The 19,297-nt window shown below is 35.5% G+C and overlaps 1 protein-coding gene and 1 non-coding gene across 4 annotated transcripts in view; both read left to right on the top strand.

Moving 5' to 3' along the window:
- EYS (eyes shut homolog) overlaps positions 1-19,297 on the top strand; it is an 880,825-nt gene that overhangs the window by 219,595 nt on the left and 641,933 nt on the right. The gene's annotated exons all lie outside the window — the stretch shown is intronic.
- LOC128851920 (U6 spliceosomal RNA) lies at positions 4,947-5,049 on the top strand. The gene has a single exon (XR_008449450.1). It is a non-coding gene; the product is annotated as a U6 spliceosomal RNA (small nuclear RNA).

Here is a 19,297-nt window from a genome sequence, read left to right as displayed (position 1 = left end):
CCATATGAAGATCTGCTCAGCAATAAAAGCTGATGGGAAGAAGAGAGAGTGGCTGTGTACGGCTTAGCTGTCCACTGGGGTTAACGAACCATGTTACCATAGCTTTTTCTCCCTGTTTTCATCCATTAAAATGAGATGCAATGATATACTAAAGATTACTAAAAGCATTAATAGAGTATTATTGATCAATGTACATTTTAGTTAAACAAGTACGTTACGTATTCTTGTATGTTTGAGATAAAATTAGCTCAGCTAATTACCTAGCTCCAATAACATGAAAAATAGTTAAACCTATCAGTCATTTCTGTTCTTGAGGTGTGTGTAGAAGTTACCAGTGAATAATTATTTCTTTCACATACTTTTGTCCTTCTAGTTGCATTTTTACTTCAAGTTTTCAATCTTTCAACACAACTTATATTCTCAAGCCTTCATATCAATAACTTTTCTCGTACAAGGTACATGCAACAGAATGGCATGTTAGAGTGCGATACAACATGAGCTGTATGAAATGACAATTGTCTTCGTCTTCCGTGACTTGCTACATTTGTTGAATTGGGTTGACTGTTCTTCTGTCATATTTCACTGCAAACTCACATCTAATTTGCTGGCTGTGGCCACCCACAGCCTCCACTGAGAGAACAAGTCTGTCTCTTGAAGTTTCTCCTGTTTGCAAGGTTTTATACCCATTTCATGCCTGTGGACCATTGCTGTAGTACAAGGACATTGAGTATTCTTCAGAATGAAAGGAGGAATACCTTTATTTATTATGACTCTTTCCCAATATATTAGTTATAACTTATGAGTTGCATTATATGTCTTTGACATATAAAACACAATAAATTTAAGGATGGACTAACTTAGGGAAATGGGGCATTAAGGAATGCTCAAAAATATATAACTTTTTTCTTTAATATCAAGCCTTTAGGTGCCTGAATATTCTTCTCTAAAATTTATGTAAGGTTTTGTCCGAATCATCCTAGACTTAGATCAGATTAAACATAGATTCTCCCACACTTCCTCATCTTTTCTCACAAGCTTTACTGTATCAAATCCAATGCAATATTACTTCAACTAAATCAACTATCATTTCAGTATTTTTTAAGTGTGGTTTTTGGGGTTTTTTTGTTTGTTTTTTTTTTTTTAACCGCTTTCTCAAAGAGTGTCAAATCTTTTATACAGTCCTGGAATTTAGTTCAGTAGGGATAGAAATACAAAAAACTGCTAAATACATCCACTCTTCCTTGCTAGATCAGTTCTAGGAGTAGCAGTCCCCTCAGTAATGCCCAAAGTGTTGATATGAATGCTTCAAATGAAGTTGCCACAATAAAAATATTGTAGCAAAATATAACCATAATTATGTTCACTCAGCTACCAGACATTTATGTTACTGATCATTTCTTCTAATGTTTTGGTTTGGTTATTTTCATTGTTTTGTTTTCTTCTGATGCTCATTACCAACTGCTTCTTTCTAGGATCTACACTTATGGTGCAAAACCAAAGAACTATGCATAAATTCACTTACAACCCTTTATCTACAATGAATAAAAGTATATTTGGGACTAGGGGTAGGGGGTCAGCTTTTACTGGCAATTTACAATTTGTGAACTTCATTCTGGGAGCTTACTTCTTTATGTAGAGACATTACTGTAATCACCCAGGAGCTAAAGGTATGCGCCTAAAAGTAAAATTCTATTCTGATTTCTTTAATTAGACAGTGCATTTGTATTTAGTGATAGGATTTATTTATCTTTCTAAAATTCTAAACTGTCCTTGCTGTAACTGACATATTATTTGGAGAAGGTATTATTTGTAAAATCTTTAATGTTTGTCTTTGTTGTGTATTATATATTTCAGAATTCCCCATTAATGGAGGCTTATGTCTTTGAAATACTTTTTTTTTTTTTTCCCTGATCCTTATGGTAGGCTTTCATTTCATTCCTAGAGATTTTCAGTTTCTTCTTCAAAAATATCCTAAATATTTGCTATGACATACTCAGTTATCTTTGTCTGCCACATGCATCAGTCAGCTGTTAGCAAAAGCAGTTCTCGTAATTTAAAAATTCTTCTTTGTGGAAAAAGACCTGCTGAGATTTCATAAGCAATTCCCTTTGGCTCATATATAGCTCAATCAAAAAATAAATCTCGAATAAAAGACTTGGTTATCCTTTTCTCCCTCTTTTCCACTCTGGGTTATAACTTTTACAATACACTATCTACATTCTTAGTTATTATAGTCAATGGCTTAAAGATGTGACTTGATGAGGACTGAGGCAGTTTAGTCCTTTATGCTGTAACTTCCACCAAAAATTTAGTCATTCGAATCTTTTCAGCTAGTCCTGCAATTTCTAGCTCTACATCATGCATGAGAAGAAAGACATTTGCTAGGAACTAGTTCGACAGTTTCACCTGGGACAGAGAAAAATTCAGGAGTCCAATTTATGTATTCACAACACCTCTCAAAATCTTATCTTGCCAATAGAAAGAAATTGAAGCTTGCAAGACTCATTTCATGTAAAATGTCTACCAAGTGGTTATTCACAATCTGGTAGTGCCTTTGTTTTTTCACCAATGTCACCAAGCCATTAGGAAAATTAGATTAACTATATGATGTAAATCTGCACTGCAAATATGGTTAGTAACACAATTGCCATTCTTGGCTGTTAATTATCTGAATTTTGTTCTTCTCTCTCAAACCTCTGAGCTAGTTGCCCTTTTATTAAAAAAAAAAAAAAAAGAAAACAAATGCTGGAAATTTATATTTGGAAATAGCTTTCTCTTCCCACCCTTTTTGCTTGGAATTAAACAACACAGATAACATCCTGTATCACTGAGAGCTGAAAAGCTGATAGTAGTATTTGCGTATCTGAGTATCATGACATCCTTATCATATACTGTATTTTTTTGTCATTTAAGATAAGATGCCTAACGTTAGCCACATTAAGGCCAAAATGTCTAACGAATTCTCTGCTGTGTTGGAAGAAGAAGGTAATGGTAAAGCTTTTCAGTCATTAAAATAACACTTTTAAACTTGTGACTTTCTGAAATTTGAAATTAGTTCGTAAATTTAATGTGCTTTTTAATGCATCATGTAAATAGCATCATTGCATAATTTACTTCATAAAGCACCTAATCACATGATGCTTATTTTGCAAACATATCAGGATAAACATAGTAAACTATTTAAATGCTTAAGATATTATTTCTTAGTCTCCATTTTCTAATTTTAATTAACTGCCAAATTTATAACAAAGATAAAAACTTTTAAGAAGTTAAAAAGAACAGATTTTTTGTACACTTTCTAGCATTTGAAACACTATATTGCCTTGGAAGGCGAAATTAACAGCCAAGACTTTCAAGAAATAATGAGACTTGACATTTCTTAAAGAGCTTCACTAGAATTTACAGGGGAAATAGAATAATCATACATTTCAGGAAGATTTATACTTAATACAAAAGATAGGTTATCAGGAGATGTATTAAGTTGAGTACACCAGCCATATTCTTGTCTTTTATAAAGGCAGTTGGTTTTCAGGCCATCTGCAGCAATATAATCAAAAAAGTGCCAATGTCTTTAATGTTACTATCATTTATTAAAGCGTATTGATAAGATAATTCCAGTTGCTAGCTGTGCATGTGATTAATCAAATAATTATTTGTTCTACTTAATAAAATACACATAAATCATTAGTTATAATAAATGTCTTCTAATTATTCAGTTTATGCAATTATTAATGTGTTTAAAATCGTCAAAACACCAATCACTACCAACTCAACTTTATTGCTCAGTGAAATTCAAGTGATGTGTTTCCAGAAGAACAATCCTAAAAGCAGTGGAAGGCATATTATAAATGAGTTAATTAAGTTTTTTTTAGGAAGCACCTGCTGACATGCTGAAACTGGTATTTAAACTTCTTATTCTTTATATCAAAAATACCACATGGTTTCACTGATTTTCAAATTAATATGGCAGAAATCAGAATGGTCTTTACAGGCTTTTCACTACTGTCCTCTGAGACACTTGAAAACTATTTAAAACTCTGTTTTTCTAGAAGTATTGCTCCAAAAGTATAAGGATAGTGAAGTTTCTAGCAATTCTGCATTACGTGCTTGCCTTCCCCTCCTGCCCCTCAAAAATGCCACCAGTCGTAGTATCAATGAATCATAGAATATTAGAGGAATCAAAGTAATATTAGAGGAAGGTTGCTTGGTCACAAAAGACCAAGTAACACAGTAGTGTTACTGAATGTTGTTATTTTTTTTTGTATTGTATGTAACTGGTTTTATTGCAATATGCATTTGCACAGGAATAAAATGCAATAACAGTGTTCAACATCCGAGCGTAGCTTCAGAAGTGGGATCTTAATAGAAAAACTGTAGAAAGCTGAGGTAAAATCTTGCCTCTGTTGAAACAATAAGGACTTTGTCGGTTGTATACAGTGACTCATGTTTTCCAAAATGAGTATAGCTTTGAAAAAGAGCATATTTTATGAATTACTACCTTTGGAAGCATTGGAATAACGTCAGAATGCTAAAATGCTACCTTGGCCATGAAACTGCGCTCAGTTTGAGAATATTTCTTTTTCAGAGGTGTGGGGGGGTGTGGGGTGGTGGGAATAGATATTTCCTACAAGGCCTGGAATGTAGCGCAGACTGAACCGATGCTTCTCTATAGACAACAGAGAGCCAAATCAGAGAATGGATGGGAAGAGCGCACCTATCAGCAGATAGAAGTGGGGTAGCTGAAGCATGCTAACATTAGGTACACATTCAGCTGGAAAAGGTACTCGAGCTAGGGAACCAATGTAATCATTTTCCTCCTCAGTAACAAACAAGAGAAGAAATACGATACTCTGACAACCTTCAGCAACAAACCAGGTGCAAGATCTGAAACTATGGAAAATAGCTATTTGTCAAATGCATTGTTTTAGTAACCACCTATCAGTGTGACAGTGTGATTAGAGTTTTTATCTCAATGGAACGATACAGAGAAGATTAGCATGGCCCCTGCACAAGGATGACATGCAAATTCGTGAAGCGTTCCATATTTTTTTGCCTGGAGAAGAGGAGGCTGAGGGGAGACCTTATTACTCTCTACAACTACCTGAAAGGAGGTTGTGGAGAGGAGGGAGCTGGCCTCTTCTCCCAAGTGACAGGGGACAGGACAAGAGGGAATGGCCTGAAGCTCCGCCAGGGGAGGTTCAGGTTGGATATCAGAAAAAAATTCTTCACAGTAAGAGTCATCGGGCACTGGCAGAGGCTGCCCAGGGAGGGGGTCGAGTCGCCTTCCCTGGAGGTGTTTAAGGAACGGGTGGATGAAGTGCTGAGGGACATGGTTTATAGAGTGTTAGGAATGGTTGGACTCGATGATCCAATGGGTCCTTTCCAACCTTGTGATTCTGTGATTCTATGATTCTGTGATTCTGTGATCTCACTGGATCCCTTTTACTGCGGTCCTTTTCCCCCTCTCTGACAGTAATCTTCTCTTTAATTTAAATGTTTAAAAACTTTTTATTTTTTTAATAGAAAAATAATTGCAATTTAAGAACCCCCAAAACTCACTTTCAGGGTATCTGTAGACACATACAGTATGTTGTTTCACATAACAAGCTCTATATGTCACTCCATTTTCTGCCACTCTATTTTCTTCATTATTTTTTTTTTCAATAGTCAAACTAAAAACAATCGGTACAAAATATTTTTAGAAAGAAATATAAGACTATGAGCTAGGTGACGGTGTACTAGGATTTCTCTGCAGTAGGGGGAATGTAATATGCTTGTTACACTCACTAGATACAGGTCAGAAGTTTCCATGTATTAACAAGAAAGACCAACTCACATTATAATGCTTAAAATAACTTGAATTCTATATCTTTTGCAGCTTGCAGACAGAGCTGTTACTATTTCTTTAGTCTTGTTTCCCTTGAACAGCCTCTCTCACTTCCTCAGAAGGCCCTGTCTTGTCATTCAGTTTTACTGGTAAATATAATGGAGGTTGTTTCTTTTGGTCTAAATGGCAGAAAGAAGATCCTGACTATAAAAGCTTTTTTGTCACCAAAGTGATTATTCCTCATGTTTATATCAACTCCATATACTTTATTTTACTAAATAAAGCTAGTCAACATGAACATATTTATAATGATTTATAATATAGGTTCATGCTTTCTTCAAAAATAAAATATCTGAAAATAGGAATACAATGACAAAAACCATGAGACAGGCCCAAATTCTAATTTGTATATTTTTCAGTTGTGGATTTGGTGCTTATTCTTTTTAAGACTATTTTAAAATAATTTTGTTTCCATTCTGCTTTATGGTATCCAGGACATTAGTGGATGAATCTAGCTGTTAACTAACCATGATGAAAAAGCTTAAGTAACCTAACGCTTCAGTATTTCCTTATTACTGAGTGTACACACATTTTTGAAAGGACATTTCATGTTTTCTTAATGCTGAGGGCATTAATCAAAATGGATTTTTTTGCTAATACTGAATTCAGTTCTTTCAGTTGAATTTCAATGATTACTTAATCATGTTGAATAATTACCAGCTTTTTTTAGTAGTCCATCACTCATGAATGATATTAATATTCCCAGAAATCAACTGCTGTTTGAAAATATGGAAAGTAAACTCAAAATCTGATTGCTTGGCATACAAATAGGGACTGCAGGATCAATATGCTGACCCTTAATTTTTATGTAAGACACCTTTATTTGAATATGGTGAATTATATTTCAGCAAAATTAAAGATTTAAGGACATACACATCAGAATAAAGAATTTAATTCCGAGGCTTGGGCATGGAGTAATACAGGAATGTGCTAAAATACTATACAAAACATGGTGTGACATTTCTTTAATAACTGTTTTTTTAACTTAGTGAATTCTCTCCTTGCTTTCTTTGTTTAAAATTTTAAGTTTATTTTAACTGCAGTTATCATTCAATTAAGACCAAATTGTGATCATAGTATTCAGTCATATCTGCCTCAAAAATGAGTGTTAACTTTAGAGGGCAAGAGACTTCTATAGGCCATCAATGCAATTTTAGGAAGTATGAGAGAAATTGAGATACCGGATAGGGGTAAATTATTTCCCCAATGCAGTTAAAGTTAAAAGCTGTAATTTAGAGTTAAAGAAAAAAATAAAAAAAAATCATGCTGTGTGTATGATTGTATGGTGTTTTGAAAGAATCCTTTTCCAAGACTTTCATTATATTTGTTGTTCACACAGACAGAACCACACTGTTTCACCTTGCTGGAAATATCGTTGTCTGTACACATACTGACTACTGGTTAGTATGGTTTTGTATTCTTATGTGGCAGATTCATTGACAAAACCAATACAGATTTAGCAAAGGTAGATTAGGTTTAGCCAACTTCATTGCTTTCAATGCGGAGAGTTTTCTTACTGGATGATGGGAGGGCTGTGGACGTTCTCTACCTTGATTTCAGTAAAGTATTGGACACAGTCTCCCACAACGTCCTCGTTGACAAGTTGTTCAAGAAATGGATTGGACAGCTGGACTACAGTTGGAGTAAAGCAATCTATACTACTGAGTTCAAAGAACAGTGGTTTGAATTCAAACTGGCACACACTCATGAGTGGGTTTTCTCAGGGTTTGACGCTTGCACGATTATATGCGTGACAGGACTGAATGCATCATCACCAAGTTTCTGGATGGCACCAAAATGGGTGGAGAAGTAGGCAAGTCTGAAGGAAGAGTGCCCATACAGACAGACATCAACAGGCTAGAACACTGGGCCGACAAGAATCATACAAAGTTCTGCAAGGATAAACGTAAAGTCCAGTGAACTAGAATAACCCCAAGGAGCAGCACAAGCAGGGGTCTTTAACCTTACAAGCAGATAAGGCATATCTCTGCCAGGAAGATCATGGGGCCATGGTGGATTGCAAGCTGAACTTGAGTCAGTAATATCTGCCTCATCAGCAAGAAAGGCAAAGCACATCCTGGGCTGTAAACTGCAGCGTATAGTGAGCAGATCAAGGGAGGCGTTTACTCAGCTTTACTTGGCACTTCTTAGACAACATCTGGAATCCTGTGCCCAATTATGTCTCTCCCAGCCGCAAAGAGACAGAGTAAAGTTGGAGAGTGTACCACAGAGGGCCTCAAAATGATCACTGGGTTGAGGAACTAGACAAATGAAGAAAGGTTGAAGGAATTTGGGCTGTTCATCTCGGAGGGTAGATATCTGAAGGGGAATATAGTCACAGTTTTCTAATACCTAAAAATTTACAAAGAACATAAAGGTACTCTCTTTGCAAGATGCCCATTGACAGAAGAGACAATGGGCACAGTAGTTTCAAGTAAAAGTCTGTCTGGATTCAAGAATAGATTTCCCCATGGTAACAATTAACATTGGAATAAATTGTCCAGAGAAGTGGTGAAATGTCCCTTACTGGAAATACCCAAGATTTGTTTTTTCGGAGCTCTGGATAACCAGATTTAAGACCCTGTTTTCAACAGAATTTTGGATCATATGGTCTCCAGTTGTCTTCTGACCCAGACTATTCTGTACCGTTAGTTGCATCTAGACGTGCCAATTGTATGTTGCTTACATGCAGAATGTGAGCTGCTTATGAATATCAAGGCTTCACACAAGTGGGTCGATCTGGGAGTACGTATTAATTATAAATTGCATATAACTTGATTTTATAAAGTAATGTAGACATATCAGACTAATTCAGTATGCTTAAATGTATTAATAAGGACTTTATTTCAAGATTAATTGTGTGAGGAGATCCTGAAAGGGAGGCATAGCATTCTTCATCAGCTCTGGCAGCTGTTATGTGATGTGAAAGTAGTGTAATACAGTTCATTGATTCTGACATCTGTGATACCATATATATTTCCAAATTTTTTAAGTCATGTGGGCTTTTTTTTAATCTTATATCTAACTTGATATATCTGATATGACATTACTAAAATTATCATTTCTGAAATTAATAGCAATTTTTGCCATGTGGGAAAAAGAAGCAGAATGGACACAAGGAAATGCTGGAATTGCACAAAACTGGCAACGTGCTTAGCTTTGATCAAAATCGCAGGAATGTTTACGAATAGTGTTTTCATGACTACTGTTTCACTCTGCAGATAGTTATTTGGTAATATTTCACTAACAGTTTTGGAGGTTGTTTCTTTCCAAATATAGTTGTTCAGAATGTGTTGAACAGTAGTTATCCTTTTAGATATGACCCTGTGTTTCCTGGGGCTGCTGTACCATTCATTATTCATAACTAGTTCTACAGTCTGAATGCTTTCTAGATATCTTCTGAGAAGCAAGAGCTATGTAGAGTTGGACTGGCACAGGTATGCACAGCTTCTCCTATGTTAGTTCCTAAAATATATTTTATCTGAGCATATCAACATATGCTTATATTACTACATCCATTTATGTTCTAAAATATATCCATGAATAGAATTAATTACTCAAAAAGCTATTTGGAACAATTTACTGTTTAAAAATAAGGAAAGACATTACTTTCAACAGGTCAATAGTTCTTGCAATATCTGCAGTGGCATGCTTCATAGTACGTCACAGGACGCACTTAATTACATTTTTATTCATTCAGTAAATAAACATCTAGGAGCCCATTTTCATGAAAGCATTAATAAAATGATGAAGTTAATTTACAGAATCATATATACACTTAACACTTATACAATACATAGAAATCTTTTTTTTTCTCAGTGTACTGTAATAATTGCACAAAAAATGCTAGGAAATTATAGATTTAGAGAATATTATCTAGAAATGCAAGAAATAACTTGTAAACTATCAACATATGCATAGGTAATTATGGTAATATTAGGGCATGTGGCTTTCTTAATCTTGGCAAGACAAAATTTAGGTGCATATATCTATCAATGTTTGGGCTCTTGTTCTTAATTTTATTGATAATTATGGCAGGCCAATTCAGCAGTAAGTCACAATACTTGAACTGCTTACTGTAAATTTCATTCTCAGACAACTTGACTGTAAAATAATTTTTTGGTTTGAGTTAGAGAAGGATACTTACATCTTTCAAGTATTACGCTAAAGAAAAATCTGACCCTCAGTGGTCCATATTGGGACAAATACTAATACCTTCATCAAAGAGATAGACAGTGGGATCAAGTGCATCCTCAACAAGTTTGCAGATGACATTAAGCTGAGTGGTATGGTTGACACACCTGAAAGGAAGTGTTCCATCCAGAGGGACCTGGGCAAGCTTAAGAACTGGGCCTGTGAACTTCATGAGATGCAAGGTCCTGCACCTCTGTCAAGGCAACGCCCAGTATGAATAAAGGCTGGGGAATGAAGCTGTTGAGAGGAGCCCTGTCAAAAGGGATTTGGGGATTCTGGTGAATGAGAAACTGGACCTGAGCTGGCGACGTACACTCGTAGCCCAGAAGGCGAAGTGTGTCCTGGGCTGCATCCAAAGAAGCATGAACAACAAGTTGGGGAAAGTGATTCTGTCCCTCTGTTCTGTTCCCATGACACCCCACCTGGGCTACTGTGTCCAAGTTGGGAATCTTAGCACAGGACAGATGTGGACTTGTTGGGCTCAGTCCAGAAGGCCACAAAAATGATCAGAGGGATGGAACACCTATCCTGTGAAGACAGGCTGAGAGAGTTGGGATTGTTGGAGAACAAAAAGCTCCGTGGAGACCTTATTGCAGCCTTTCAGTGCTTAAAGGGGTCTTACAAGAAAGATGAGACAGGGCCTGTTGCTACAGGACAAAGAACAAGGTTTTTAGACTAAAACAGGGTAATTTTGTACTAGTGTAACGAAGAATATTTTTACAACGGGAATGCTGAAACACTGGGAAAATTTGCCCAACAGAGGCAGCAGATGTCCTATCCCTGGAACCACTGTGTGATCAAATACTTGGTCATGTCAACATTAACATCAGTGTATTGACTTAAATGTATGCATGAATTGTGTACTCTTTTACTTAGACTTTTTACATTATATAAAAGGATATTTTATTTTTTTTTAGTTAAGGGTTTAAAATTTTTTATTTTTTTTAATCAAAGTCTGGAGAAATATATGTTTAAACAACAATGAGAACTGTGAGTATCCATCTCTGTGGCATTTAATTTGCTTTACATTGTACTGGAAATGAAATAAGTTTTATTCCAGGTTTCCTCAAGAAACAACAGGTATTTTAGCTCCTACTGGAATTTCATGACATGGTAGTAATAATATCGCAAACACCTTCAGTAAGATGAGGTGAATTCCACACTGAAGTCTTCATCTTAGTAATATCCCAAAGAAAACAAGACCTTGTGGATAAGATTTCAGAAACTGGAAGCACATGAGGAGTCCCTAACATCAATATTGTTGGTTCTCAGTATGAAGTCCTTAACCAGAGACAGTATTAATTTAATTCAGCTTGAGCTATCTTTCTCTGAAGTAATCATAGATAAATGGCATAGCTGCAGAGTAAGCAGGGGAACAGAGGTACTTTTAGTGAATGATTCATTTCATCATTTTTAGATGTTTGTTTTGGCTGAAATCAATCACATTCAAAAACTTCCTGAACAAGTTCCTATCTGAAAATGTAGATGTCTGCAAGTAAATAATTTTATCTCTCTGTATCTAACAAATCTCTCTCCTAAGGTTTGATGTGTGTTTGCGCATGTGTACATAGGTGTGAAATCATACTTCAACTTGGACTGTTATGGGTTTTTAGTGCAGTGGGACAGGACTGCAGAGATAAGATAATGTGTGATTTAGCCAATTGATTCAGAGTTCTGGCTGTTCTAAGGCATTTCAAAGAAGATCCTTTGAGCTGCAAGTTGTCTTCCTTCACAAATACAACCTTAACTCAAACATATCTGAGTAGTTGGAGAGGAATAAGAATTTATACACATAGCTTTGGGTGAGATTTTAAACTAACCTGTAAATGGAAGTTTGAATTGAAAAGGTTATTTCACAATGAGAGTTCACAGAGAGACTTAGAAACTTCTGGTATATCTATGGCAGTTATATCTAGTATATATTAATCTTTTGGATCAACCTAGGAAGAAATTACAGGAAAGAAAGCTGGCTGACAGCCACATGTAAATAACATAATTTTGTTTACTGTGTGGTGTTCCTCATTATATAATTCTATATAATAGAATTTTAATAGCATTTGAAATATCGGGTGTTTCTCAAATTATTACGGAGTTTTACTTCTATCTTCCTATTAAAATGTGCTTACATTTTTTCTTGTAGAAAAAGAGGGATTTTTCAAGCCTTACCTCTTTTAAATCACTTGTATATAAATACAACCAATGTGAGGTGTAATCAAAGTATTGTCAGAGTGAGAAGGCTTGATTATTCTTTCTGGAAATAGTTGATTATTCCTTCTGCAAGTAGTGCTCTGATATGACAATAAATTGAGAAAATGTAGGCTTCCTTCTGTATTTTCTGTTTGTACCAATAATTTCGGTTAGAAGGACCTCAAGAAGTCATCCATGTCATCCTTCTGCTCAAAGCATGTCTAACATGGAAGTAAGACCAGGTTGCTGAGGGGCTTGTCCAGTCAAGATCTGAAAATCTCCACTGACAGAGATGCCACAGCATCTCTGAGTGACCTGTTCCAGTAACTGTGGGATCAATACTCCATCTGACTCCCTCAGCAAGTTCACAGATGACAACAAATTGAAGGAAACAGCTGAAATGCTGGAGGGAAGTGTTTCCAGTCAGGATGAACTAACCAAGTTGGAGAAATGAGCCAATGGAGCTTCATGAAGTCAGACAAAGACAAATGTGAAGTTCAGCCCCTAGGATAGAAAAACCTCGCACACGAGTGCTGGGACAGACATGCTGGGGAAGAGAGCTGTAGTAAAGGTCTTCAGTGGGTGTTTTTGTGAGCAAATTAACACGAGCCAGGACTGCACCCTTGTGGTGGTAAAGGCTGAACACATAGAAGGCTGCTCCAGTGGCTTGACCCCAGCTGGCAGTCCCCAGACATCCGCTGTCTCACTCTCCTGCAAAAGGACGGGGGAGAGAATCAGAAAGACAACAGTGAGAAAAAATTTTCTTTGTTCAAACAAAACAAAATAAGGAATTTGTTCATTACGTCCTGTTGGCAGGCAGGTGGTTAGCCACTTCCAGGAAAGCAGGGCTTCAGCACACGGAACGGTTAACTGGGAAGACAAACAACATGACTGCAAAGATCTTCTTTCCCTTTTCTCTTTCTTTTCCAGAGTTTTTGTTGCTGAGAATGATCTTATATGATATGAAAAGTCTCGTGGGTCAGTTGGGGTCAGCTATCCCAGCTGTGTCCCCTCCACACTGTGAAAGCGCTGCTCAGTAACAGCTAAAACACTGGTGTGTTATCAACACTGTTTTGATTAGGAATTCAAACAGCACCATACCAGAGGCTATGAAAAGAATTAACTCTATCCCAGTCAGACTTAGTACAGGCAGAGGGAAGCTGTTATTGCACTGGGGAGGCCACATCTGAAGTAATATGTCTCATTCTGGCATTCAGTACAAGAAATATTTTGATGAAGTAAAGCAAATACGACAGAGGATCACTAAGGCAGTTGGAGAATTGGAATACATGGAGAAGAACAGAGTTTTCTCTGATGTGTTGTCTCATTAAATAGGTACAGCTCCAATATGTGGCTGAGAGATGCCCTCCTGTTCAGTCATGAGGTTTGAGACAGACCATTTTGCTTTATAAGCTTCCCCTCAGAAGAGAGCTTAGGTGTGGCTGGATCTGTCTCTAGTCCCAAACTTAGTTGATGATTTACGACTAAAGGATTACGTGGAAATATGTATATGAGTTAGCCACCAGTCAGAATTAGTGTCAACTGTGAATCTCTTCAGAGACTGTGACCCACAGGGTTAATATTTGCTGTCAATAAGCCTAAATGGACTGTCACCAGACCAGTTTGAAAAGTTTCACAGAGAGAAAATTCTATCAGAGAGAAAAATTCACAATGCTAAAGTGTAGGTAATTTATTCAATGCGGCAAATAAAACAAGTTCTGGATTACTGTTGATAAATTCACTTGCTGCATTAACATTTGATGATCATAATGGGTTAAAAATGATCAAATATATATATAAAGTAACAATTGAAACTTTAGTTAGTAGTTATCATCTTGGGGAACACCTGACAAAGTCAGAATCATGGAATTCTTACCCAAAAGTTGACTTTTCTTGAGGGGAAGAAGAGAGGTGGTTTTTTTTTGGGTTTTTTTTTCAGAGAAAAAAAGTTTTTTTAAGCTCCTTGAAAGAGAGCTAAGAGAATAAAAGAGTGCTTCTTGTAATTTTATCTTTGAAGTGAAATCTTTACGTAAGTAAATATGAGTCATCTGGATTTGCTCCCTGCTGAAATAAAGTGCTTGCATGCTGTAATACTGCAAATATATATTGTTTGAATTACAATTTCTGTAAAATTTAGCTTCTGTAAAGGTTTGAACCAGTGAGAGGAATTGAAGATGTTTAATGTGTCCTTTCCTGGGGCACCTCTTAAATGATGACAAATAGTGATAGGATGAAGCCTCTATTAGACTGAATATAGTACAGGGATACTGCAAAAGAGTAATAAAAAATCATTAGGAACCTTAAAAGAGTATATGAGTTTTCTTTTATATAACAAGAAGCTATTATGCACTACTGATGTGTTCAAGTATTTTTCCATGGTTTCATTATTACCTTCCTTTTCAAGAACTTTATAGCTCAGTTCTTTTAAGTCATATTATAATACGCCTTATCTGTCCACGTACATACATTCCAGTTGAAAAAAATTAAATATACTTAGGCTAAATATATTGACATTATTAGCTGATGGTTAGAGAATAGCAGCAGCCTTATAAGATGTTGCCCTTCAAAGATCATGTGCTGAACTGGTGATAATAATTCAGCTAAGGTCAAAATTGAACAAAACTTAGTTAAAAATAGTGGGTTGGACTCTCCTGTCAGGTAATTCTGCCTGTGAAATAATCTGGAGCTCAAAAAAACAATCTAGACAAAAGAGATAATGATAAGAATACCTCTGAGAAAAATGAAACGTCAGAGTTTGAAACTGCTGAAAAAGGTAGCTGTGAGGTCTGGAACTATCCAGAAACTGAAGTAAATTATGGCTTCACTTAAAATTGTGATGAGCAATTCAGGCCACTAATTAAGTTTATAATGGACTACCTACAAGACTGATCATTAGTATATGGGTCTATTTTTCAGAATTAATGTATATTTTCGCAACCTTACTTGAAACTTGTTTTTGTCTACACACAACATGAAATTGGGAACTTGTTTCACTGCTTCCATTTTCTCATTTCATGAGTTAATCACTAATCAATGTTGTCTTGAAAACCAATAATGCAAGGAAAAGTTACACAAAAAATACATAAAACTGTTTGAAATTTTGAAATATATTTTAATTTTTTATTACTAATTTTTAATTAGAAAAACAATGACCATTAACAGTAGCATTAAGTGTACATTCTCCTTCATCCATCCAGTACCAACATTCACACCTAGACATAAAAGCTGACTGAAGAATTACATGATCTTTTAGTTGCCGATTAGTACATTTGAAGTTGAGATATCTTTAAGGATCATTGCATGAATCACTAAATGATAAGCTGCTGTGTTGGGAATCCTTTGAACAGTGTGTGCTAGAACCTAGCAAGGAAAAGTTAGTGTGTATATTTATTTATAGATGTGCTGGATTACCAAAATCAATTTGAAATAACTGATTGTCAAAATTTGCAGGTCATCTTCTCCCTCCACCTCTAATTTGACTGGTTTCTCAGTAACCAGATATCTTAAACATTCTATTAAAAATATTTCCTATGAAGTAAATAACTTTCAATGAAATAATACAGTGTCAGAAAGTGCTTCTGGGTCTGAACTTAGTTTCCTGCTATTGCAGATGAGCATATTTTATAATCCTTTTCACAAACTAATGAAGTTCAATTTAAAAGAAGTGAAGTTTGGGGTTTTTTTTCACAGCTTATATAAAGTTATTCTGCAAAATCAATCACCTTGATGGCTTGCAAACTTGTTTCTATACAATTGCAACTGGTTTATACTAGTTTATTCTCTGCTAATGTTATCCTTTTCATATATTTTAAGGAGAAAACAAACATATTTATACCTCCTTTGTGCTACAATGGCATAATTAGATCCTGCCAACCTCTGTTAAAAAAATAATCCTTTTTTTCTGGCAGAATAATTATATACATATACTTTTTTCATGTATATAATTTGTGGGGGTTGCAGGCATCGTATGGAGAGTGGAATTCCATATATAATGGGTATGAATGGAGGTACAATAATTGTAAGTGATGTAGAGGTGATGAATGACTAAGACGTGATGATTTGTGCCTCTTAAGAAAGTCTGATACATAACATTATTTGGAAAAGAAAGCTATCCTTACCACAGCAATGGCTACGTGTTGTGCCCAAATCCTATCCAATTGTTCGTTTTTTCTGCTGATGTACAGACTCAGCCCTAGTTTTGTCAGGTCTCCAGGAGCTGACCAGTTTCACAGGCCTGTACCGGTCTAATGTGTTCCTGATTTTACTAGGCAGCTATTATTCATTCTGCAACCTATCCTCTCTAAGTGACCTTAAATTGCTTTGAATTTTTGTCTAAGCATGATCTATATATTTTTGCATATGTTTAATATGTTAATTTCCTTCTTATGCATCTCATAATTCTGTAGCTTACAAAAATCTTGGAAGCGAATAAGCATCATGTTTTATGAATCTTCTGTTTTACTTATTTTCCATCAAATACTCAACTTCAGATTTTCCTGAGATAAACAGACTTTTAAAAAACTTGTTAAATGCACCTTACAATTATTTTTCCCATACAGTGCTCACATTTATATACTTTATAGATGTGCTATTTTGAATCTGATAAACATTTAGTTGTACTTCACAGCACTCAAAACATATTTATTTAGCTCTGTGTCAGAATAACTGCATATTGTGTGCCTCAACATTTTGTTTGCAGTTTCCAATGACTTTGCATTTTAGGATGATATTTACTGTTGCCAGGTTTATCAGCATACTCCGAAGTGAAAGCTTGGTCTTCTAGTTAGAATAAGAAAGTGGTATCTTGTAATGTAAGTTGCATTAAAATATATTCCTATATTCATAAAAATACATTTTATCACCTTTTTCAACCTGTCTGTTTTGATAAATTTCACACAAATGACTATTTTTATCATAATAAATTTCAAGGAGAATGTAAATATTCATGAAGTCATCTCACCAATATTAAATTGCTGGGGTTTTATTCACATAATAGGGAGTCTCTGATCCATCTATTATTATCTCACATACCTTTTCAACTTGACAGTGGTAGATGAGATCCAGGAAACACATGCTTCTTCCAAATTTAGAGAGTTATAATAAATTATTACAACTAGTCATAGTAAGTTTATAATTATAGAGCAGAAAACAATTTGCACAGGGAGGAGTTACAATCCTCTTTTTAGTGTATTCAGAATACATGCAATAGAAGATCTGTGTATTCAGTTCGTTGTGGTTAAGGATTCTGATAGTTTTAGTATTTGTTTAATTCTCAACATTATGTAGATGCCCACTTTGAGAAGAGAGAGGGAAGGGAAGAGAAAGATCTTATATTCCTTTTACATTCCAAATCAGCAGCGTGATTGGTTTTTACTTCTACACACAGTGCTCCCAGACAAAGATTGTGGAGACTGTCTGTCTTCAGTTACTATTATGATATTGATACGGATTTGTTTGCTAGTAATTTGCTTTATTTTACTGGGGTTATTTTAATAAACATATATAAATAGAAGGCTTAGAAAAATAGACATAAAACTTCTTGAGAATTGCCTGCATTGTGTTGTATTAATGTTTGCTGCATATGCAGGAAAGCATTGCCCATGTTTTAATCTTACTGCACGAGGTAAATTTTCAGGAACTGGATATCGGCATTTGGATTTAGATTTCAGCAAGAGAGGCTTATCTATGCTACAACATACATATGCATCCACTTATGCATCTATGTATATGTAAATGAGGAAGTTACACTGAGGACATATGCAGATGCTACCTCATAGAATACCCCTTCCAGTAAAAACTAGTTTATAGAGTCCTTACTTCAGTTACCATTCAGCAGAAGAGTATTAAGACTAAAATGTTCATTCTCATACTGTCTATTCTGCATACAGGAAAATCAAACTACAGATTATTTCTTAGGGCTGCCCATATGGATATTTAAAGGAAGCTCACAAAAGCATTCACTCTAGGGCAAAGAATATGGCAAATAGCTCTGCCACCACACAGCCCTTCAACCTATACTTTATTTAGTCATATGATACTTAGCTGATTTCTTTAAGCCTACTTAAAGTTAACCATGGTATGCCAGACATTTTCCTAGTAGTAAGTTTTATACGTTGCTTTATACTGTAGTGAGAATCTGGATCTGAATGCCCTAAATTGAGTTACAGTTGTGTAACAAGCTTCACTTTGAAAACTCTGTATAGAAAACTAGGTCAGGATACATTTGTAAATGCCGAATCCTGTAATAACCAGTACAGTCATTTTGCAAGCAGCAACCGCGAACCTATTAGTGATTTTCTTTACATTCAGATTGCAAAGGATTGTATTAGCATCTCTCTAGGCTTCCTGTAGAGAACCATTTCGAATCAGACCTATGAGGGTACAAATTAGCAATGTAAGTACAAAGATATTCTGCTTCTGTGTGTCTGGTGATAAGGAGCCATGCTCTGTAGTTGGCCATTTCCTGGGTATAATTAAGACATGGTTAGGTAACATAAACTGAAAATGCAGTACTAGATGAATGATTGCAATTTAACACATCCTGTAGTAGAAAGCCAGCACAGTACATCAGATGAAGTAGAAGTAACTTCTCTCTGGTACAAAGTGTCTCTGACAAGAATGTGACACATGTAAAGCAAAGCCTATAAGCAAAGGTAAAAAGAATAAAGAAACAACAACTGCTGCCAGTTCTGGAATTGGATGTGTCCAGTGGTTTATTAGGTGAATCATTGCAGTATATTTCTCACTATTATTATATTATTATAAAACTACTGCTCTTGATAGTGAAAATTTATTCCTTACGTGGTTATTTAATGTGTTTGTGTATTTGGACAGGTTGCAAGTTGATGTAGAAATTAATAGCGAGAAAAAAATAATAAAAACTACATTTCAGTTGTGCAGTCTTTATACTAGTAAAAATATTCCTGTACAAATAGCCTTCTTATTTTCCTTTTAAGCAGATATACGTTCCAACAAATATTCTTGTTCCTATCAGAAAGATTGAGCCATAGATCTCTAAGTCAAGTCCAT

The sequence above is a fragment of the Cuculus canorus genome, chromosome 3 (genome assembly GCF_017976375.1).
Source record: "Cuculus canorus isolate bCucCan1 chromosome 3, bCucCan1.pri, whole genome shotgun sequence".
Classification (NCBI taxonomy): domain Eukaryota; kingdom Metazoa; phylum Chordata; class Aves; order Cuculiformes; family Cuculidae; genus Cuculus; species Cuculus canorus.
The sequence above is the reverse complement of the archived record's forward strand: the minus strand, read 5'-3'. Positions and strand labels throughout refer to the sequence as shown.